Source organism: Molothrus aeneus, chromosome 3 (assembly GCF_037042795.1).
Source record: "Molothrus aeneus isolate 106 chromosome 3, BPBGC_Maene_1.0, whole genome shotgun sequence".
NCBI classification, from domain to species: Eukaryota; Metazoa; Chordata; class Aves; order Passeriformes; family Icteridae; genus Molothrus; species Molothrus aeneus.
Genome location: NC_089648.1, coordinates 10,158,042 through 10,181,388, shown reverse-complemented (window position 1 = coordinate 10,181,388; position 23,347 = coordinate 10,158,042). Strand labels below are relative to the sequence as shown.

Genomic DNA, 23,347 nt, shown 5'->3' with positions numbered 1-23,347 from the left:
ATTGTCTCACTGGGTAAAGGATTTTCTACAGTTTTCCCACAGAAACAAGGCCTATGTGAGCAGAAAAAAAAGAGTAGCTTGTCTTTCTTTGTGATAACTTCTGAAATATTTGGTTACTTTTCATCCAGTTTTCAGAGACAGGGCCTTTAGGAAAATATCTGTATTCTGACATATTTCAGTAGTCACTGGGGAGAAGGAAAGAATGTTCATGTTTCCACTGGAAGGTAGAAAATAACATGAATTCTAGCTTTTTTCAGGGTTTCAGTGCTCAGCATACATGTATGGATTTCAATGTCCTTGCTTTTCTGGCATAAGGTTTTGACATCCAACCTCAAAAGAAGAGGACAGAGAAATAATAGCCAGGTGCTATCTGCTGTTTGTTCCTTAGAAAGGTGGCTCATAGTCCCTGTATCAACAGGGAAAACAATGAGACAGAACAGCAGAATGATGTGCCACACTCCACCAGCCTGGCTGGTGATGCCCTGCTCTTATCCATCCACCCTGCTTTGTTTCTTATCTGTCCCACTTTACTCCATAGAAAGAATGAATATGGTCTATTATAAAGAGCTTGACACACAGCCAAGAGCGTGTGTTTGCACAGGGGATGCAGCAACCTCCTATATCAAAGAAGAGAAGGCAAAAGAAGAACAAAAAATGTGGTATTTTTCTTTCCTTGGCAGTGACAGGCCAAGATCTATACTTACAGGATATGCTGGTCAGCATTGCTGAAGCAATGCTAGCAAAGCAGACAGGAGGCTTTTGCATTTTCAAGAGATTTTTCCACACTGCATTATTTCTTGGTCCAAGTAATGCTTGGACAAAAGAGCTGTCTAAAGATGATGAGATTTAATGGAAACAAAAGGCCTTTGTTTTGCTGTCTTGGACCAGATACCAAGTCTCACAATTCTTTTGCTTAAGCAAGGCTGTTTCTTTGAGCACAGAGATTGGGTAAAGGGCCCTGTGTGTACTCTGGGGCTGCCCAGCCCAGTCTCTGCTGGCTGGCACACAAAGGTTTGAGCTCTCTGTGCTGCTCAATCAGAAAACAAATCCCTCTCTCCAGCTCTCTGCATGTGAGTACAGGCACACCCAGGTGCCCTCTTACCCTTCTGAACTGTTGCAGTTTTTCTGCTGCAAAAGGTGATGTGTAAAACAATTAAACCCAGTTGTGCTAGGAATGAGTGAAAATAGTTTAAAATCAGTTCCTCCTCACAAGGAACTGCAAAAACCTTTTGTGGCAGGAGTTTTCCTAGAGGAGCCCAGTGCTGCTGCCTTGCTGCGATGGCACAGTGCTGACGGTGTGGCCACTGCACTCACATGAGAGCCCTGGTCCTGGGAGGCCACCAGGCCATGGGCTCCTTGCAGAAGGTCACAGCTGGCTGCTGGCCCACACTCCTCCCCTTACTGCCATCAGGCAGGGCACAGATCTGCCAGGCAGAGGGGAATCAAGTAGCAAGGCTTCTCTTCCCAGCCACGACACTCCTGAAGGAGCCGGGTACACATGTCACCATCAGAGAGCGCTGGCTTCCCTGTGCTTGGAAAAGCAGCTCAGAAATAGATGACCCTGGCCCCTGGTGACATGGGGCATTTGGGTGACATCCTTTGCCTCTGCCAAAAGCTTGTGGTGTGGTTTAATGCATTCAAGAATTTTGCAACTTCTGGTCCTTTGGGAGGAGAGAGGAAAGCTTCACCCTGGATTGGGTAGAAGAGGATCTCTTCCCCTCTTCCTTCCCCCAGGCAGCTCTGCAGACAAAGATAGCTGCTCTGAAGTGGGGCTGATGAGTTCCCAGCATCTCCAGTTCTCATCTGCCCAAGTGGGAGCTGGCTGCCAGCCAGTGCTTTGCGTGTGCACGGACGTTGCTCCTGCCAACTTTTCCCTTTGGGAAGATGTCTCCAGAGAAGTGTTTGTCTGCACAAGAAAATGGCCATTTAGAGTGTGTTGTGTACCAGCAGAGACTGTGCATCCTGGCTGAGGTCATGGGCCAGGGAACTTTGTAAGTGTCTTGTATAATTTCCTCTTCATTCCTCTTTGTCCTTTTGATCTTGTAGCTTCATTTCCAAGTCACGAAGTATGGCTACAAAAAGGAATTAAATTAATGAATGACCTGATTGCTTTAGCCCTTAAGCTAATTTTAAATAATTGAAAAAGTAGCTGGCAAATAACATTCCCTGGAGAGTTTAATTCATTATGCAGGTGTTTAATTACAAGGAAGTTTTGAGATAGGAGAGAGACCAACTTGAAGCATTTGAGGAGATGAGGGATCTTTTTTTTTATTTTCAAGAGCATCCTGCATGATAGCAAGTATTGTACATGAATTTTTCTCTGCCAGTTGTTTATGCCTCACACATTTTGCTAAGCCAGATATAGCCCCAGAGACTTGTCAATATAGTCATACTTCAAGGGTATAAAATATCCTGATGCCAGGAGGGCACCCTCTTTATCCTGCTCTTACTTTTTGTTGCTTTGCAATTGACTTGTTATGTCACAGTTTTATGAGAATGTGAGGATTGTTTCAGTCCACAGCTGCCACTAAGCTGGAAGTGCCTGTAGTATTCACAAATTCACTCTGAGGCCTCTCTGGTGGAGTCATCAGAAGAGTAGGGCAATAAATATTCCACAGGCGTTGATCAGGGGTTCAGTCTCCCTGACTTCTAGGCAATTCTGACTAAGTTTAAGGAACTTTTTAGTCTTAGGCAGTGGGGTTTTAGTGTTTTGCAATTTTTTTTAAATGTAGAGAGCAGAGATGCTGTTAGCAGGATTATGGAAATGGTTTTGAGGCTTTTGTTAGTAATCCTCAGTTATCTCAGCTAAATACTTCCATTTTTTTTTTTCCATATGCAAAGGTAGGTTTTCCAGGAAGAATTATATTTCAGGAGAGGAAGCAGAAGGAGCATGTTCACAGTCTGAGGGCAGAGACAGGATGCATTCTTTTGCACCTCCCAATGTCTGCCCTGCTGAAAGAGGCTTGAGAAAAAAAAAAAAAAAAAAAGAGACCTTTTTGCATTCCTGGGAATGGAACACGGTCCCTTCCCTCTGGCCATCCCAATGTCTGTTTCCATTGTCAAGGAAGACCAAAATACTTTGTGATGTGCTGAAGGTCTTCACATGCAAGGGGGTGAATGATCTGCTTTGAAGTCTGCTGTGGCAAGGAGAGCAGCACCTTCATCTAGAGCAGCTCTTTGGGTGCTGTTTATAGCATAGACCTTTCTTTCATCTCATGATGTGGCAGCACCCTTTAAAAAACAAGACCAGGGAAAGGAAGCCCCTCTCACTTGAGGTTCAGTGTAGGCAGCAGTAAATGGATGAGGGTGTCTTGGAGGCTTGAGGTTAATATTTTATCAGTCTGCAACATACACAGAGTTTTTTAATATTCTTATCAAAGATTAACATCATGTACCAGAGACTCAGGGCTATATTCTAATCTTGAATATACAGCTTGCTATCTCTCAGCATCTCTTTTGGTGAGGGCTTCTGAATTACTACTTTGTTTGAATGCACAGCAGAGGAAATTGATCACTTCTGATTTCAATCTACGCATATCTTTCAAACAGGCTGCAGAGTATCTCTCTGAAGATTTGAATCTAGTGAGCTAGGCACCCAAAGATGCCTCCCAGACAATGGTAATTCTTCATTGAATTGAATGACTTCCCAGCAGTAGGAAAGAGATCAAGTTTTTTATATATTTATTTTGGGACAAGCTACAAGAACCAGCTAAAAAGAAATGGACCAGGATCTACCTGCATCTGTGCAATTTGCATCTAAGAGATTCAAATATACCTATCAAGACATTTTTGTCATTTTGGCAATAAAACTGTTACTCTTGGTATTAAAACCAATCTGCAATTTTTTTCTGCTTGGGGTGAAAATAACTCAGCTTTTTCATGTTGGGAAAACCTTCCCCCATGCCAGTTTGGTATTAAATAGACTCATTATGGGTTGTGATGAACAAGAAGTTATCAATGACATTTCCACATGTTGCATTATTGCCATTTCTTGCATTATTTCTGAGTAGTGTGGAAGAGTCAGGGGTGCTCCTGCCAGCCCACGTGTGTTTGCAGGAGGACTCAGCTTCCTCCAAGAGGATGGGCAAGACCAGGGGCAAAAGAAGAGGTCTTACAGCGTCCTCTGGGAAAGATGGGCTTGGCAGTCTCTGCTTGACCCCATTCTTCATCCTGCTACCATCATGAAATCCAGGAGAAAGGGTGCAATTCCAACCAGACATTACCTGGAATTCCCATTCCCAATGGATGTTTCTGTCTGTCCCAGAATTATGAGGCGTATCACCATGAGGGACCTTTACTTACAAGTCCTGTCTCTACCAGGAGGGGTAGAAATGTGGTGGTGGGAGCAAGAAAGGCAATTTTTCTTCCCAGTTCTGTTCAGAGAGCTTTTGTCTGGCTTGCATTTGGACTTTTTGTGGCTCATTCATTTGATGAGGAGTCTGTAGAAGGAGTTGTGGAGAATTCCTTTCCCACAGATCCAAACCAAGTAGCTTCTCCCAGCATTTCCCTTTGCTCTGACAACGACGTGCTGCAGAAGCTGGCGGTGGTCCTTGGGCTGATAATGGCAGAGAGCACACTCCAAATCCTCCCAGGTGTGAGAACCCTGGAAGTGGGATTTGCTCCAGAGACACGTGGGACTTTGTACTAATTTAAATAGTAACTGTCCCAGCCTGACATTTCTGAATTTAATTCAAGACACCACACTCAGTCATTGTTCCAAAAGTGTCCTCATTCCTTGACCTTGTTGCACAGATGGCATTGTTCTGAGCAGGTTTCTACAGGCTGTAACTAATTAAGCAATTAATTAGGAGCCCAGGTTTACACAGAAGCCATTGTAAAGCAGGAACCTCTGTGACCTCATGGGATCTTGTCAAAGTGCTGGTCCCAAGACTGTCCAAATTATCTGTGCTAAAGATTCAGGTGTTCACCCAGTCTCAGTTTGACTGACCTGAGCATCACCTGGGCCTTTCCTGATGTGTCCTCAGGATGTCACACATAATTGAAAGATTCACTTTGTCAAATGTGGTGCAGACCACATTGTCCTGTGACATTCAGTGGCTGTCTCTAGTGTGCTCTCTAGCTGAGAGCACAAATTTCTTGTTTCCCAGCACATTCAGTACCCCCCAGAGTCAAAATCCATATTTAAATCTCAAGGGCTTTTTCTCTTATTTTTACCATGTCTGACTTTGTTCTGTTGAAACTTGAGCAAATTTTCCTCAAACAACCTTGTTCCAAAGCTTCAGATATTGTGATTCTAATTGTGTCAAGTAAGATCATTCTTCCTAGCAAGTTACAACCTGAGTATCAATGGTAAAATGTAGAAATACCACCATTTGTAAACTCTGGCAAGGTGACTTTCTATTTATTCTTTTCACCACAAGCATAGCAGAATCATGGAGTCTGTTTTGGGAGAAAAGAGAGGAGAAAAATCAAAAGTGGAAGAAGGAGAGACCTGCAGGGAGAGGGCTTGAACCTTGTCCATGTAACCCTCCAAAAACATAGGAAGTCCTTTAAGCAGCTCAAGGTCCCTTTGGTGAATCCTGTAAAACTGTGTCACTGTGAGTTTGGATGTCTCAAGGAAAATCCTGACTTTAAAACCAGCCAGACACAGCAGTGCTCTGAAAGGCATAAGCAGCTGTGCCCAGGGAATCTCACCAGGGCATTTCAGCCAGCCCAGATGGAAAGGATGCTCAGTTAAGCAGCCAGAACAAGAACTGCTGCTAAAGGCTGCAGTTAAGTATTTTAGTTGGTGTTTGGATGTAGCTGTGGTGGAGCTGTGGGTGATTTGTTTTTGATGATGGAAGTTCTATAGGTGGTTTAAGGACCACATTGTTCTGCTTTGCATATGCAGGACAAAGCCTCTCACTTTTCTCTGGTGAATTGATTTAAGAGAGAGGGGGCACGTATTTATTGGAAAGCAAATTAAAGGGGTTTTTTGTTAATGATAAATGGCTGAGGTTAATTTAATTTACTACTAATTCCAAAGAGAGCAAAGAGAGCCATGATGTCATGTCTTTTTAGCTCCATTCAAATGTTTCATTACCTCTCTTTCTGACTGAAATGACTCATGAAATCATAGACACTGCACATGGCAAGGACTTTTAAGTTCATCTTGTCCATCTGTCTGTCACCACCGTGTTCTTATTCAGAATGTTAAACCGAGAAACTACGTTAGAGACAGACACAGTGTCCTCTTAAAGAATGGGGAATACTAAAAGATTCTTTACTCCTTTTTGTACATCACCTGGGTGCAAAAGCAGAGCCCATGAAGTGGATGTGAATTAATTCAAAGCCACGTAGCACCACGTAAGGCTTACATCACTTCTCACAACTGCTTTGTCATGTGTTGTTTTGCTGATTTCCTTCTACATTTAGTGGGCTACTTTTCAGAGCTAATGGCTTTTATGAGTCACTGTGAACAATAAAGCCCTAGATCATCCCTGATGGGTGACATCTGTGACTGGGGACATCGGGTTGGAGGGTAAAAAAATACAGCTGCTGGAAATAGAGGTGATCTGCTGGAAATTCAGAGCATGAAAGGCAGGCCTTAGAACAAAAGCTGGTGGAAGAGAAAGGGTCTGTTATCACATGCTTTTACAGAACCTGGCATCCTCTGACCCTGAAACCACTAAGAAAAGGCTGAGGGGCACACACCAGTGACATCTCAGGAGCTGCAGTCACACACAAGCCAGCCACCCTCTCTGCCTCCCATGCACATTCATTACTGCTGTTGTGAGGTCTCTGCTGACTGGAAACCTCGTGTGCTCTGTCAGAGCTGGCAGTGCAGCTCTGCATGAGCAAAGACCATCACCTATGCTGCTGGACAGCTCCTTTTTCAACTTGTTTTATGGCACCTGTGTTCTCTAACATGCTGAGAACCCACAGGAAATCGTTGTCCCCAGGGCAGCACATGAAAATCCAATCCATCTCCCATGGCATCTGCCTGCTCAGCTCCCAGGAATGCTCTCACCGTGGCCTCAGCAGCTTGTGGGCATGGGCTAATCCTTCCCTCTGGAGCAGAAGGGGCTGGGACAGCTGCTCCCCCTCCACATGGATGCCCTGCTCTCGGGTTGCTGTTGATAATTGCTGCCCTGAGATGCGCAGGATGTCTCTGCTTCGGCCCACACAACTGAAGAGCGACTCTGGACTCTTCGCTTTTCGGTCTTGAGGATGTTTATTAATTCTTATCTATAAAATTTTCTTTCTGCCCAGCTGAGATCTGCTCAGCAGGGCAGCCAAAGGCACTCTGACCACCCCTGAGGCAGTGTTGTCATTTTGTACTACAAACTATGTATAACATATTTACACTTAATTCCCAATACCTATCACCTGTGTTAGACAGTGCACTTCTACTCTAAACCAATCCCAAAGTGCCAGCATCGCAGCAGAAAATGGAGACCAAGAAGAAGAAGAAGAAGAAAGGCTGGACACACCCCAAATTCCTCCATCTTGTCCCCATAACCCCCATATCAAAAATCCTAAAATCGACATTTTCACCCTGTGATCATTTTATTATTACACTATTCAAACCTGTGTCTTTCATGTCCTCATACATGGTTGGCAACTTGCTCCAGGGGTCAAAATCAAATCCCCAGGTGTTCTGGGCTGCGTGCCAGGGTCTCTGAGCCCCCCAGCAGGGTCCTCGGCAGCTCTGGACGCCCGGAGGGATGTGCTGAGTTCCGACACCCTGACTTCCCTGATGAGCTCTCTGTGGCAGGGATCTCTGGGAGAGCTGGCTGCCTCTGAGCCCCAGCAAGGAAGGATCAGCAGCCTGCAGCCTGTCTGCCTGTGGAAAATATCTCCATACCTACCAGCAAAGGATAACCACATCAACACCCAGTTGGACCCCCTTAATATGGCTGTCAGGAGGCAAATGTCTATTGACATGAAATTATGTGCCACTGATCATTTCAGCTGCCAGGGCTGCTCATTAGCTCACAAAACAGGGGTTGTTTTTCTTTTTTTTCCCCCCTAGAGAAACATCTTCCAACATCATCTTTCACAGCCATTGCATCTGCTTCCTTGAGTGTCAGGATGTATGTGGAAGGGGCATTTTGGTACAGTTAGGAGCAGGGATCTCATTTCTGGGGCAAAATCCCAGCTAGGGATAAAGGTCTTGAGGTCTGAAACCCATTTTGTCATGGCCTCATAAAATTTCTTGAGTAAGTCTCCTTATATTTGGTATATAATTGGGTCTTGTATTGGGAATCCCCAGTACCCTTGGCCCCTTCCACTAGCTGTGCCCCCTCTTCATTCTTCTCTTATCTCTGCAAACAGAGACATGCCACCAACAGCAATAATGGGCCCTCTTGGCTTTGATAGGGCTGAGGGTGCTGGATAACCATGAGGGAATATTAGATGGCTTTATAGTTGTGATTTATACAGACTGCACTGTATGGGTTTACAGCCTATCTGTGCACTTGCTGCTCTGCTGGGAGCTGTAAAGAAGAAAATCATATAATAAAAACCCTTCTGGTCCTGATGTAAAATTCAGCACAATGCATCTCTGCCTGTGCCAACTCTTCCTTCTTTCTTTTGCCTGCGCTTCTATTGTGTGGCACAGTTACCAGGATCATTAAATTCAATGTCTGAAGGGCAGCTAAGGCTCCTCAATGCTGCAGAGCAGAGCAGGGAACAAGGCTGGAGAAGAGATGAACAGGGAGAAAAATCAGGAATGCTCTCCAAGCATGGGAAAGGCAGGAAGTATTTATATTCTTCTCCACACACTCTTCAGGATGACTAAAACAGTCCAGTGAGATGGGTTTGATCTCAGAAAAAGCTTTCTGGAGGTAAAGAGGGTGAAATGGACTATCATTTCACCTAGGCAGAGATGGGCAAAAGGTTTAGATGAGCAGCCAGGAATGGCTTTGCAGCTTTTATAGACACAGATGAAGATCTCTACAAGCTTTTAATTACTTTTCCTTATGCCTGTTTGCTACGCACCAGAACTGATTTATTAACATGCCTCTCCTCTGTGACTAATTTCAGTGGGAAAAAAAAGCATAGTAATTTTTAATTTCACACAGCAGCAATCAATCTCCTTCTTAAATTAGTTTACTGGCTACTTTGATATCTGGTGCATTTGCAGTCTTTTCCCAATGATCTTATTTACAGACCTTGGGGTTGGTGAGTACTGTCTTGTCTGTGTCTCCAAGCCAACTTCATTAGGAAAGGAAAATTCTTTCAAGGCATAGAGGCAGGTGAGCAGGCCTGACTAAGAGCTGCTTTGAAAGGCAGCTCATTTCTTCAAAGAGCAGAAAAGTGTTGGCAGCAAAGAGCAGAAAACTGTTGGCAGCAAATACCTGGAGCCTCTTTTTTACCACCATTCATTTCTTCTTTAACAGGAGGAAAAAAAACCCAAAAACCACAAAAAGCCCACTAATTTTTCAACCTAAGAAGTCTTTCCAGACTTCAAAAATCTTCCTTAGGATCAAATTCCAGTTCTGACATTTCTAAGCTTTTTATGAAGAAATGGGAGTGAGGTGGGACTGATGATTAGAAATCACTTTGCAGCTCTGGAAAACCTGCATTATGAGATAAGAGGTCTCCATTTCCCATAAATGGGTGCATTTAAGGCTCTAGGATTTAATTTTCTACTTAAGGTCTATACTTTGTTTCTGAGTAATGGGACAGATCAGGACTCCAGGCTGTTTCCTTCTGAATTATTCTTTATATCCATGAAACATTGTATGCTTCCTTTGTTTTCAGGTATAATGTCCATTTTGTACGATTTCTCACTTTTTCATGCAACTTTTGTGTCCTTCAGCTGGTGAAGTCACATGAGATCCCTGTCACAGCAATTTGTGTTCTGTTTGTGTTCACTTGGTCTGAGGTCATGTTTATAATATTTTGGTGAGTTTCCTAGATGGTGACCCCTCTGCTTTTTAGGATTGCAGAGATCAAGTCTGCATATTTTTAGACTAAAATTGAGTTATTTTCTGCTTTATTTTGTTAACTCCCCTACACTCTGAAAATAGACAGTAGCCTCCTCCTGCAGGAAGACTTTCAGGAGTTTTTTAATACTCAGTAAACCTAAAGTGAATATCTAAGAATAGTCACTTTTTTTTTTATAGTTACATTTATCTAAGAATAGTTACAAATTCAGTCTAAGAGGCTGTGCTGATACATTTCTGGCCATCAAAAAAGGGGTTGACAGCTGCTCCAAAAGCAGAATGTTTCCTTTTATTTCCCCTCCCTGCTGAAAAAAAAAAAAAAAGAAATTAAACCCAACACACAGAATTGCTACCCTGCTTTTCATTTGTGTTCTTTAGTGGTTGTAGGAGTCCCTGCAGGAACGTCCTGGAGCTTCCTGGACATGGAGCATCCTGGTGGAGCTGGAATTGGAACTAAAATATTTCCCTTTTCTCAGAACAGTTTTACATTTCCCCAAGAAAATTTTCACAGGGAGCTGCCCCATTCTGTCTAATGTCATAATACAGGCAAACAAACATAAAGCACATGGAGAAAAAAATTCCCAGCCAGGCCCTGCTGGTTGTTTCTGTAAACCTCAGGTTCTGCCTTGCAGGTTTACTGGTGAGGAAAGTAAAAATTCCCCCTGGGTTCAGTATTCCTGGGATGCTGGGGCTCAATGTCTGAGTCAGCTGACAGCTATTTCCTCCATTGAAACTTACCCACTTAGAACAGGAGCACTTTTAGTCCGTGCTCTGCCAGCACTCACAGCTATTTTAATCAGCCTCTTTTGCCAATTCTGGATCCTGCACATGGTTCTGACATCCTCTTCAACCAGACCATGCAAGCAAGCAGCTGCTTTCAGAGCACCCCTCTCTGGAAGGCTGCTCCAAGCTGCAGAAGGCAGATCTGTTTGTTAATATTTAAGATCTGTCACTGGCTGTGTCAGCCAGCCTGCTGGTTCTGCTGGGATCTTCACTGCACAAAGGAATGAACAAAGTAACAAAACAAACAAAAGGGATCTGAGATCTCCAACTTGTTCTTTTTCCATGGCAACCTCCCTTGAAGACTAGAAGGCTGTTTAGGGGAAGTAGCTGAGTGTACTTTCCCAGCCTTTTTACACTTCCCAGGGTAAGTTTCCCACTGATGAAAGCTTACTGTCCCTTCAAGTGTCCATTCTTTGATGTTCTGCAAGCTCAGCTGCATTTGTGCAGCCTCAGACTTGCTGAGGAACAGCAGTCCTGCTAATGGAGCAAGAAGTGATCTCCAGCCTTTTTGGATCCCAAAGAGTGGTCTCTCCTCCAAGCCTGGCAGCATTAGAGATGAGATTTCCAAGGATTCATAGCAACACATCTGTCATGAGAATACTCTAGGCAGTCCTTCAGTACCAACAAAGTAGCATGAGCCCTGGATTTTGTTTCATGAAACAGAACCACAGAAACAAACTTGTCTGGAGCCATCGGACACCCCAGGTCTGTCCCACTGGGGTCTGGGACATCTGCTACCAATGCAAAGTCTGCCTCTCCAACCTCTTCCTCAAACTTCTTGCTATTTTTTTTTGTTATCCCACAAGGATATCTCACTTCTGCTGTCTCTCAGAAGGGTCTGCAATGGGGAATTCCATGGGGTTTTTGAGACACAATTATCAAGACCTCTTCAAGGAGTTGGTGCACATTGGTCCTGTCTGTCCCTTTGTCTGCTGTGGGAGGATGTCCTCACCTCTGTGTTCATGGGAGGAATTTTAGAAACTCTCTCCATGCCACTGCACACCAAGGACATGGACAAATCCCAGTGCACGTTAGGCTGGTGCTTTCCCACATCTGTGTCCCCTCCCAGCTGCAGTTGTGCCTCATCACCAAGTGTCCTTGCTCTGAAGAACTTCATTTGCACCCATTTATGGTGGAATACCGACCACAGGAGGAGCAGGTCACCCAGGCTCAACTCCGGGGCTGGGGGCACCCAAAGCTGTCCTTGGCCCTGCTGTGTGACCTGAGATGTTGCTTTGCCCCTGAGATGATGAATGCCAAGGGCTGATCATGTTCTTTGAAGCAGGACCCCTGACAAGGCATGGAAGTGTTCTTGCATGGAAAGTGGGCAGGAGAGGTGGTGCAGGCACTGAGAGGTGCCTCAGATCTGGCTGCTGTTGCTACCTGTGTGTCTTTCTAGCAGGAAAATGTTGCTAAGTTCCCCGTGCAGCCCTGGGAGCGTGTCATTCCCTGCGTGGGTGGGTGTAAAAAAGCTGTTGCAGAAAGTTTCAAAAGCAGCTTAGCAGTGAGAAGAGCTGCAGCTCAGGCCCATTTGCAAAACACGAACGCCACCTCCGCTCCGCACGGGGATCAGCTGACACTGGCAGGAACAGTGCCACTTCTTCTACTGCTCTGGCAATTTTTTCAGTTCTGCACAGAAATTATTTGGTTCCAAATATAGGTCAGTTAACCAGTATCAAGGCAAGGGCAGGACAACACATCTACCACTGGCCCCTGGTGCTGCAGAGAAAGGCTCAGGCCTGGCATTCTCATGGGTTTGGGAAGGTTGCTGTAGAACGGGGTACAAGTCAGGTCTGACCAAGTTTTCAATGTTTTTCTGAATCAAAGCACCCTTGCCAGCCCACTCTGTGCTGTGAAGACCTTCATGTTCTGTTGAATTTGCCAAGAGGAGATTTTTGAGTAAAACATACAAATGACAATAAATTTCAAATTCCACAGAAATTAAAGGCCACTAAAGATTGCTGCTTGAGTTCTCCAGCACTTTATTCTTCACTCTTCATTGCAGCAGGGTCTCTTACCTTTCTCCTTATCATCCCCTTTCCCCATGCTCTTTGGCACGTTGCCTAACACTGAGCTGGAGAAGGAAGTTTCAACCTGCACTCCTGCCCAGGAGGGGAGATGGCACAGGGGAGAGATGAAGCACCACCTCCAGCCCACTCTGGAGTCCCACACAGAAATTCAGCGCACACCATTCCAATCTGCCCTGCTGCCCAGGGCTGCCAAAATCACCAGCAGCTGTGGCTGTTCCACACCATCTCCCTGGGGTGTCAGGAAGCCTTCTGGCTTCAAAACTTCCCCTTTCCTGGAATTCCCCTGCCTCCCCATCATCCCAGATGGGGAAGGACATTTGAAGGCCCTCTTTCTGGCTGCTGCTCTCCTGTGGGATGTATTTGCTGACGTGCCCTGAAAGGGTATCCTCAAGTGGATACTTCTATTCAGCCCCCAGCAGGCAGACACCACAGAGCACATCTTAAATCTGTCTCAGCAGCAGGTTGGAAATGTCACTGAGACATTTGCTGAGGGGGTCAAGGACAGAGTCCTGCAGTTCCACTGCCATCAGGAGTGGAGGAGCTGTGCCCTGGGACAGTGATTTCCTGTCTCTGCATGTTGTACTTAAGATGCTGCTGTTGGCACAATAAACCAAGGAATCACTCTGTATGAGCAGGAATAACTACTTTTGTGACAAGGAAATATCTCCTCCAGCAGCAGACAGCTTTTCTGTAGAGGGAGATAGAAATGTAATTACAAGTGCAATATATCTTTTGAGTGTTTTTGGGGTTGGCATCCTTGCCACTGTGAGAACCTCCTCTCTGAACTGAAGGGCAACAAAGGGCCACACTGTAATAACATTTGTGTCCTGTTCCAAGAAGTGTTGGGGCCTTCTGCTGTTTTCCAGTGGAAGAGAGAAGTGTGGACAGTTGTCTTCGTGTCACTAAGATGCTCTTGATTACATCTGTGTCTCTTTTACTGCCACCAGCGCTTGTCCAGGAAAAGGCTCCCTATTTTCCTAGGAGTTCTACAAATCAAAGACCTTGAAAATATTAAGAAAAATGCTTCAGCCCATCCCTGAGGACTTACAGTTTAAAAAAAGTAAGACACAGAGAGGGAGAAGAGGATGACAATGGGAAAGTGCTGGTCACCAAAGCAGACAGTTGTTTTAGGCCTCTGGCAGAGTGGCTGCCATGAAGTCATTAAGCACTGAGCAAATAATTAAAACTGTTGTTCATGAATATTTCAGTGGAATATTTTCAGAGAGGATGTATTTCAGTCATGAAACATGTATTAGCCCAGTGAGGTGGAGACATGACAGAGGAAGACAGAGGGAAGGGGAAGGAGAAGCGAACAAGCAAACTCTGAAATAATTAATCATCAAATCCTTTTCCACTTGCATGACTTCCTGCTAAAATCCTCTGATGGACAAATGCAACAGTTACATCAGACCAGGACAGGTTTTGGGCCTCACTGAGTAGCTCTCCTTTGTATCTCCACATCTGCACTGTGGAAGGTCAAGCACCCACACTGTTGGTATCTTTGCATCCAGACTCTCACCTTGCTTGACTTGCTGCCACCTGTGGACGGGGCCCACCATATTCCATAGCCTTTTGTGTAAAACTGCAGCTGAGTGAATCAGACAGGTCTGTTTATCTCCACAAGAGGTAAGAATTACTCTGAACAACTGCTGTTCACAGAGGCAGAGCAGGTCTTCCTTCAGTACTCTGCTCTTACTTAGGAACCCACACAGGAGGTGGATTTTAAAAGCAGCTTGGCACTGACTGCCCCTTCCATCTGTTCCCAGCTGGCTGAGGTCTTGGGAAAACCCTGGCACAAGCAAATCCAAGATATGGATCCTGTGAGCTGTCAGATCCTGAGGCACAGTGGTCCCTAGCCTTCCCCAGGCTGAGGTGAAGCCCCTGACTCGTGCACTTTCAGTGTCTCAGCTGACAGATGGACGTTTTTGCTGTGGCACTGTGGCATGTGATCCCTGCCAGGAAAAGCGACATCCAGTATTTAACAAGGAAGGAGAGTCTTCAGCTGGGTTTTGCAGGAAAAGCAAACTTGAAGGACTCCTCTTCCTGCCTGTATGTGATGGAGTGATCTTGGACATGAGACAGCCCAAGCAAAGGGACTTCCATGTGGAAGGATATTTCCTTCCCAGATGCTGCCATCCTGCCAGATGCCCAGGGTAGTACACCCTGCTCCCCACACCTTAAAAGAAAGGGATGGGATAACAAGAAGCAAAATCCTTTCACCATGGGGATGGGGCCTGCACTGATTGCTGAGCTTTGCATCTGCCAGGCTGAGTCCTCTGCTCAGCCAGGGTGCCCTGCCGAGGCTTTTGTCCCTCCTCACACAGCGCACCATATGGATGGGCTGCTCCTGCAGGGAATGTGTTTGTGCATTCCTGCCTCTCCCCAGGCATCCCCTCCATGCAGGGACTCAGACAAACAGCCCTGCACACAGAGAGCTGCAGCAGCTGCTGCTCAGGCTTGACCCACCTGCTGCTAGACAAGCCAACAGGCTGGAGAGCAGAGCTCTCGAGTCCTGTGACTCATTTCTTTTGGCATAAACAGCCAGGCCAATTAAATCACAGATGAGGAGACACTTCCTATATGTATGCAAAAGAATGAGAGGGAAAGAGAAAATAAGCAGACTTCATGGTTTTGTTTGTATACACTGGAATATTTTTATATTAAAAAACTTGAACAGGTTGTTGATGACTACTGAGAGGCACGAAGAAAGATCCTTTTTAGCAATCTCTGCCCTCCCTGTTGGGCAATGAGGACTTATGTTTGTGTGCTAATGGGTTTCCACTGAGGAAAAACCCTGCCGCTGTGGAGCAGTTTGTTAAAGGGAGAAGAGACCCCGGGGTTGATTCTTTCTTCCACCAGCAATGATCAAAGCAGCAAATATTCTGACTTGGGGCCCTGGAAAACAAAAAATGAAGTGGTCCCAGAGTGCCAGCATAGGAAGTGCTGCAGCACTACTTCATCCTACTGCTTTCTCTAAGTACAGCAACAGGAGACTCAGGGAGCAAGGCTGCATGGAGAAAACAATACCATGAGGTGGTGACAGCAGGCATTGCTGAGGTGCTGGACAAAAAGAGCACCAGAGTCAGAGAATCCTTGGAGATCCATGCCTCAAGGCAGTTTGCTTTCTTCCTGAGGTCAGGAATAGAAGCTGACTCAGGCACGATGGAGGCAGAGGAAGAGTAAGCCTAGGTTAAGGTCATTAGAAAGATGTTCATGAAATCATGGAACTTAAACCAGCAGCTCTGTGCTACAAGACCTGCAGGGTTTCCTCATTTACTCTTTTTCTTATTGCCCTGCAGTTGAGGGGGGAGGTCTCTCTGCTCTCCCCGTGATGCAGGCAGACAAACTGTTGGGAGAAGTTCTTTGCACTCGGGCAGGTGACTCATTCTTCAGCAGCCTCGTTTCTGGAGAGCTGCCCTGATTTATCACCAGCTTCCTGCCCTGCTCGCTGTGCAGTGGAAGGATGAGCAAAACCCTCCTGGCTGGCTCTTGGTGCTACTGGGCTCCTTGCAGCTGCTCACCTGACTGTCTTCTGCACACCTACAGCTCAGCTCTTCTGTGGGGGAAGAGAGAAATCTCCTTGAATGACACCCACACTCGTGCAAACCCTGCCCATTGAAACCCAGCAGAGCCTCTGAGTGCTGCAGTTGTAGGAGGGAGGGCTTTTGTTTACAAGAGATGAGGGGCTGGTATCTGCTGGCATGACAGCTCTGGGATGTGCTTCTGCTGGGGAACATGGAGTTCTTGTCTTGCAGTTGCTGAGTCATAGAAAAGGCAGAGCAGTAATTTCAGGGTGCTGGCAGCTTCACACAAGGTTAGACCTCCCATTCCCATGCCAACAGCGGTGGTGATGAATGGCAGTGAATTGCTCCAGGTCAGCTGGTGAAGTTTTCCCATTGTGGGAAGGGGATCTCGTTGAGTCTTCCTGTGCTGAGCACAGAGTTGAACCCAGAGATTCCAGCACACGTGCTCCAGTTTCTGCAGCCAGTGCTGCTGGCACTGGCAGATGCTTCTCGGGGTCTCTCGCTGCTCAGAGTGACCCCAGGATACATTAGAAAGTCTCTTTTCCCAGCCCAGCGGTCGGAGAAGGAGTCAGAGTTCTTCATTTCTCAGTCTCAAGGTTGTTTATTGTTTCTTATCTATAAAATTCTTTCTCCTGTCCTGCTGAGGTCCGCTCATCAGGACAGTCTGAGGCACTCTGCCCGCTCTTGGGGCGGTGTTATCTTCTTAAACTAAAACTACATGGACAATATTTACAATTGCTTCTCAATACCTATCACCTATGTTAGACAGTGAGCTTCTACTCTAAACCAATCCAAAAGTGCCAACATCACAGCAGAAGATGGAGGCCAAGAAGAAGAAGAAGGAGGAAGGCTGGACATGCCCAGATTCCTCCATCTTGCCCCCTGAACCCCCTTTCTAAAAACCCCAAAAAATCTATTTTTCACCCTGTGATAAATTCACTATCACTCTACTTAGACTTTTGTGGCTTGTAATTCTTCATATAAAGGTTGGTAATTGTTTTTTCCATGGGCTAAATCAAAGGCACAGGGGTCTTGGGCTCTATGCCAAGGTCTCTGAGCCCCCTGGGCAGGGTCTGGAGCCCTCCAGGGCAGCCAGAGGAATTTCCTGGGTTCCCACAGGTTCTGATGGGTGTCTGGTATGGTGCCTCTCTTATGGAACATTTTTTTCTCCTAATTCTTTCCTCATCCAAGGATGGTTTTGGAGACTAGGCAGGAAGGATGCCAGATATTTTCTTTGTGCTGCAGTGATCACACTAAGTAATGCAATTACCAGGTCTCCCCCACAGAATGAGCATCCTGGACAGGACTAATTTCCTTAGTGTCTCCCTTCTCAGCTCTGTGCTTTCCAAAGTACACCCTCAAGTCTGCAGTCAGCAGCAGAGACAAAATTTCCCCTAGGTCCAGAACATCTCTTCCCAGGAGTTTATTCACTTAAACCTCCCAGCCTCAACAAGAGGAGTTGATTCCTCAGTAGGATCACATTTATGCAAAAGAAAAATGTGTTGACTACTGAAAAGCAATTAAAAATCAATGCTTAAACAGCCAAATAGGAATTTATGCACCAAATTCTTGTTGATTTGTTAAGGCTTTGTGTGCATAAATACATATATTTATGAATATATATACAGCATTGCAGAAAAGAGTTTCTTTGAGAAATTTATTGTATCAGAAGGTGTCCTAAAATATTTCGGAAATACTTTATCATATCCTATCAATACATATTCAAGCAGAACAAAAGGAATGCTATTTTCAATTGGAAAGAAACTTTTCATCTGCAAGGTTTAGTTAATGTGTATCTATATATATAAATACACAAAAAAGCTCAGCAGCAGCAAGAAATAGTTCAAAATTATGTCTAGAAACTCCTAAAATTAATTTTCATAATTAAAAAAGAATTCTGATGGCATACATTTCTGTTCAACACATTTTTTCAGTGTTTTCTACTCTTAGTCAGAAAGGAATGAAAATTTTCATCTCAGCTCCTTGCCTTTATCTCTGATTAATCTTCAATAGAGTTAGACTTTAAAAAAAATTATTAAAAGATGTCCCTCTTTTTCTCCTCTAGAACTTTTAAAACTTTCCTTCCGGGTTTTTAATCTTATGGAATGTCACAGTTGTATTTTTAATGCACTTAAATTAATTGACTAAGTCCAGACTAAGTCCATATATATTTTGCTATATATGGGAAAGAAATGTTAATAATTTTAATCAGACGAGAAAGGTAACACATTAAATTTTTGAAATAAAAAAAAACCCAAGCACCTAAGTGTCTGCAAGAAAGAGACAGATTTGTCCAGGGTCATTTCTGTCGCTGCTCAGGAGGAATCCCAGAGCTTGGAGACACCTGAAACCCGGATTTCCAGACACTCAGCTGTGTTTGCTGCTGTTGTCTGGCTGGGAGCCAAAGCCAGGAGGCAGGAAAATGCTGACTCTGGGAGCAGGCAGGTGCTGCTCCTGTTAGGGGATGGCTGTGGATATGAACAGAAGGAACTGAAGCTCCTGGGATCCTGCTTTTTTGTGGACTGGGCTTTGTGGCGCCAAGCTTGGCACTTCCTACTTGCCCTGGGGACTTGAGACCACCAGGAGTTTTCTGAAGTTGAATTTAGGGCTTCCTGCTGTTTATCTGTCTCCTCTCTCTCATCATCTATCTTCAGTGTTTCCTGCTATGTCAAATGCATCCTTCCAACACCAGATCCAGATTAACGGAGTCACTTTCTTCTTGACACACATTAGTAAAGCTCCTTGCATCTTTTCAAAACCAAAGCCTTCCTCTGAAAGGAAAAAGAGCCTTGTTCATACCCTGCAAAGTGATGTATTGCAGAGCTGGCTGATACAAAGAGCTCAGTGCAAACTGATTTGCATCTTAAAGCAATACAATTAAACCAGCAAATATTCTGTGTAGACACTTTCTGTATCCTGGTGACCCTGTGATTTAGTTAGACTTCTCTCTAATTGGTGTTAAAATAGAAGTTTAGTGGAATCCACATACATTGCAGAAGCCTGAGTTTGCTGAAGCCTCCACCTTTCCTTGCAGGATTTTCCAGTGGGAAGTGTGTAAAAGACACAGATCTATCTCTAGAGGATCTTGCAAGCTCAGAAACAATGAGATTTTGAGCCCTATTTTGTAGCCACTTTGAAAAAAACATTAATTCTTCTATTTCATCCAAAGGAGAATTTGGTCTCAGACCTTTGGAGAAAGTTTCCAGCTTTTCCAAGTGTTGTGATCCAGTGGGTGAGAGATGCCCTTGTTCGAGTTAATGTGCAGATAACTCGAGTTAATGTGCAGATAACATCACAGGCCAAAGTCAATAATACAGATTTTAATTAATAGTAAATATGAGGTAGAGAGATGGAAAGAAATAGAAAAGATGAGGGGGTGAGAGAGATCAAGCAAAAGGTAATCACCACCTGTGGATCCAGAAGCTTCCTGTTGGTCCTTCTTCACCCCTCTTGGCAATGAGGGAGGCCCCAGAGAGTTGTTTTTCTGGGGGTTCCACCTTTGTGCAGTCCAAATTCTGTGTATCCATGGAGCACATATGCCATTCCCATCCTTTGGGGTGATGTGTGCACCAGCAGTTTCTTCCTTGCTGACACCATGCCACAAGGGGAAGTTCTGTCCTAATCAGACACACCCTCAGGCCTGGAATTAGCACCTTTCTGTGACAAATTTCTGCCACCTGTGCTTATTTCAAGTTGCCACTGTGGTGACCTTATCTTAGGGCAAGTTCCTTCTGTGGCCTTGACAGTGCTGGGAGAAGGGAATCGTGTCCTGTCCTTACACCTGGCCACAGGGAGGTTGGAGGCAGCCTGCTAATGTTAATTCAGACAGGAGCCTAAGTGGGATGTATCCCTGCTGCAGTTGTTTCCTGCCTGGCAAGAGTGCTGCAGGATCATCAGGCTCTTAATTAGCTGGTGCTCTCTCCAGTTATAAAGCAAATTGACTAAACATTCTGGCCTAGTGAAGAGATGGTTAAAACACTCACAGCCTGTGGCTCTCCTTGCCCTTAGAATTTCTTTCTGATGAACTAACGGAACCCAAGAATGACTTTTTCCTCAGTATTTTTTTGTCAGGCATTTTTTTCTCATATCCCACTCAACACAATCCATGGAGTATGGTTATTGTTCCCTGTTAATCACCCCTCTGGTCATGAAGCTCCTTGTGCCTGCCTGCTAAAGCCAGTTGCATCACTTATGCTGTGTCTCCAGGACAGAGGGAGAAAAGAGGATTAAGTTTTAAAGAAAACAAAAATGTAATGCAAGGAAAAAAAAAAGATTCAGGTATTTTTTCCCCATTGTTGGGGTTTTTTGTGGACTTTGAGAAAGTAGAGGAATGGAAAGGGGAAAAAAGCTTTCCTGTGAAAGAGATGATCTTCATCATTCAATCTTTGGTGACTCTTTTGAAAAGCTGAGTTCACACAAGGTAAACAGAAGGGAAGATGAACAAGTTGCCTCACATTCACTGTCAGGTGCTGCAGAGTCCACAGTGCCTGCTAACTTCTTACCCTTTTAGTTAACATATTGAATTACAAAATAATTCCCAGGAAATAGCTCAGGGTGGATCTCCTTCCCAGAAGAATGAAACCACATTGGTGAGGATCACAGGAACTGCAGACTTTGCAGGCTGCTCTGGCAGAACTCCCAGGAACCGCCCTCTGTTGGGATCTCTAGCTGCTCAGAGTGACTCCGAGAAAAGTTCCAAAGTCTCTTTTCCCAGCTTGGAGCTTGAAGAAGGAGACAGGGCTCTTCATTTCTCGGTCTCAAGGTTGTTTATTGTATCTTATCTATAAAAAAATCTTCTCCTGGCCTGCCAAGGTCAGCTCAGCAAGACAGTCCAGGCCCTCTGCCTGGCCCCAGGATGGTGTTATATCTTTATACTAAAAACTACATGTACAATGTTTGCAATAACTTTCCAGTACCTATCACCTATGTTAGACAGTGAGCTTCTACTCTAAACCAATCTGTAAGTGCCAACATCACAGCAGAAGGTGGAGGCCAAAAAGAAGAAGGAGAAAGGCTGGACACGCCCAGATCCCTCCATCTTGCCTCCTGAGCCCCCATACCAAAAACCCTAAAATCTACTTTTCCACCCCGTGATAACTTCGCTAATATTCCACTTAAACTGTTGGGGCTTTCTGATCTTCATACATGGTTGGTAACTTTCTCCACAGGTCGTAATCAAAGCCATAGGCATCTTGGGCTCTGTGCCAGGGTCTCTGAGACCCCTGTCAGTGGTCTTGGCTGCTCAGGACAGCCAGAGGGATGCCCTGGGTGCTGACAGCCCTCCAGGGACAATCCCATATAACTGGTGTGGTACTCACCACTTGTGCTGGCAAAAAACAAACTTTCCTAAGGAAACCATGTTCTGCCAATAACAGTTCAGAAAGTGCTGCTCTGAAAGCCCTCAACACATGAAATTGGGAGTAGATAAACAGTGTGACACAGAATACACACAGGGAAACCATGGGTGGTTGTAATACCAAAAAAAGTAGCTGGGAAAGGTACTGTGATCAACAAATGAGTGAACCTTACCTCCAGAGTTCTTAGTCTTATCTCAAAAATCATTAATATGCTAGGGGACTTTATAATTCCCAGAGATTTAGTTTCAGCTCTGGAGGGACACCTGTGGATGAGGAAATTGATGAACTAACTCTCTGATCAAATCTCTTCATGTCAGCAGGAGAAACCACCCCAGAGACAGTTTTAAAACTGTGCCTGTTGTCTTTCCCTTGTTCTCCCCCAAAACGTGGCTCAGGGTGGGTGCCCAAGGCAGAAACTCCCATCATTCTTGCCTGTTCCAAGGGTGGGAGGTGAGGATTGAGGACTGAGATCTTCTCTGGCAGCACTGAGCAGCATCCTCCACCCCTTCCCATGCTGTGTGACTCATGCTGGAGGGAAGAGACATTGTTATGAATGTAAAGCACACACTGGCATCACAAATGAGGAAGAGGACCAGAGACAGATAGAAGGAACCACAGGAAAAAAACCCAAAAACAAAACAAAACAAAACCCAAAAAACACCACAAAACAAACAAACAAACAAAACCAAAAATCCCAAACAAACAAACAAAAAATCCAAAAAAACACCAAACCAAACAAGCAAACAAAAAACCAAAAAAACAAAAAAACAGCCCCACAGGGCAGGTTCCCTCTCCTTTAGTACTGTGGACATACTGCAGGGAGGAGCAGCAGGTTTGGATCAGGACAAAGAGAATCTGCTCTCTACAGCAACCTTACATAACAAGTTAAAGGTACAAAGAGATGAATGCAGCTTTCCCCTGAACCTCCCTCTAGCAGGGCCCTCAGGAGGGCCCTAACAAAATCATCACAGGGTTCTAAAAACCCTGCTTTTCCTTGTGACATGGAGAGGAGACTTTCCCCAGGCAGATTTGTGCATAAGCACTTTGTGAATAACACCTTGCAAAACTTTGTACAACAGCAAGGACTTGTAAGTCTCTGAATTTTTATGTGTAAACTGGGCTTCCCACCTCTCATCTTTTGCAAATTTTCTTCTCTTTCATCACAAAACATCTGCTTGAGGGCTAGAAGGAAAGTGGAAGGGCAAAATCATCTTCTTTAGCATAAACATCTAAATTCCTATATATGCCAGGAAAAAGAGAACTGCCTTTGTGTCTCAGGCTGAGGTCTCATTCTCTCCAGTGCAAGCAAATGAACAGCTGTTGCTGTGGAGCTTGTCTAAAAACATCTCTCTGCATTCTGCTCATTCAGGTCTTTTATTCCTGCTGTTCCCAACATTTGTAGTTTTATCTCTACTCAGAGACACAATCAAATGCCACAGGCAACACCAGCCAGGGGCTGAATCATGTCTTTGCCTATGCCATATTTTCAAATTCCAGCAGAATTCTCTGATACCAAAATGGTGCAATGGCTGAAACACAGATTTTATGAAAGTTGAACATGAAAAAGAGACAGACTCATGCTGGTCTTCATTTACACCCTCATCCCCTCGTTCACACTCCATTCTCTTGAACCTTTCATGGATTTCCAGAGATAAATATTGCTCCCAGTGTGTCTCCTTCTACCAACTCAGCATCATTTAATTTGGTGGCAGTAGCAGTGCCATTTCTCAGGCCACTGCTTTCCACCTGCCACATCACTC

The 23,347-nt window shown here is 44.9% G+C and overlaps 1 protein-coding gene across 1 annotated transcript in view; it reads left to right on the top strand.

The window, feature by feature from the left end:
- The window catches only part of SYNDIG1 (synapse differentiation inducing 1), a 51,788-nt gene that overhangs the window by 22,162 nt on the left and 6,279 nt on the right, over positions 1 to 23,347 (top strand). The gene's annotated exons all lie outside the window — the stretch shown is intronic.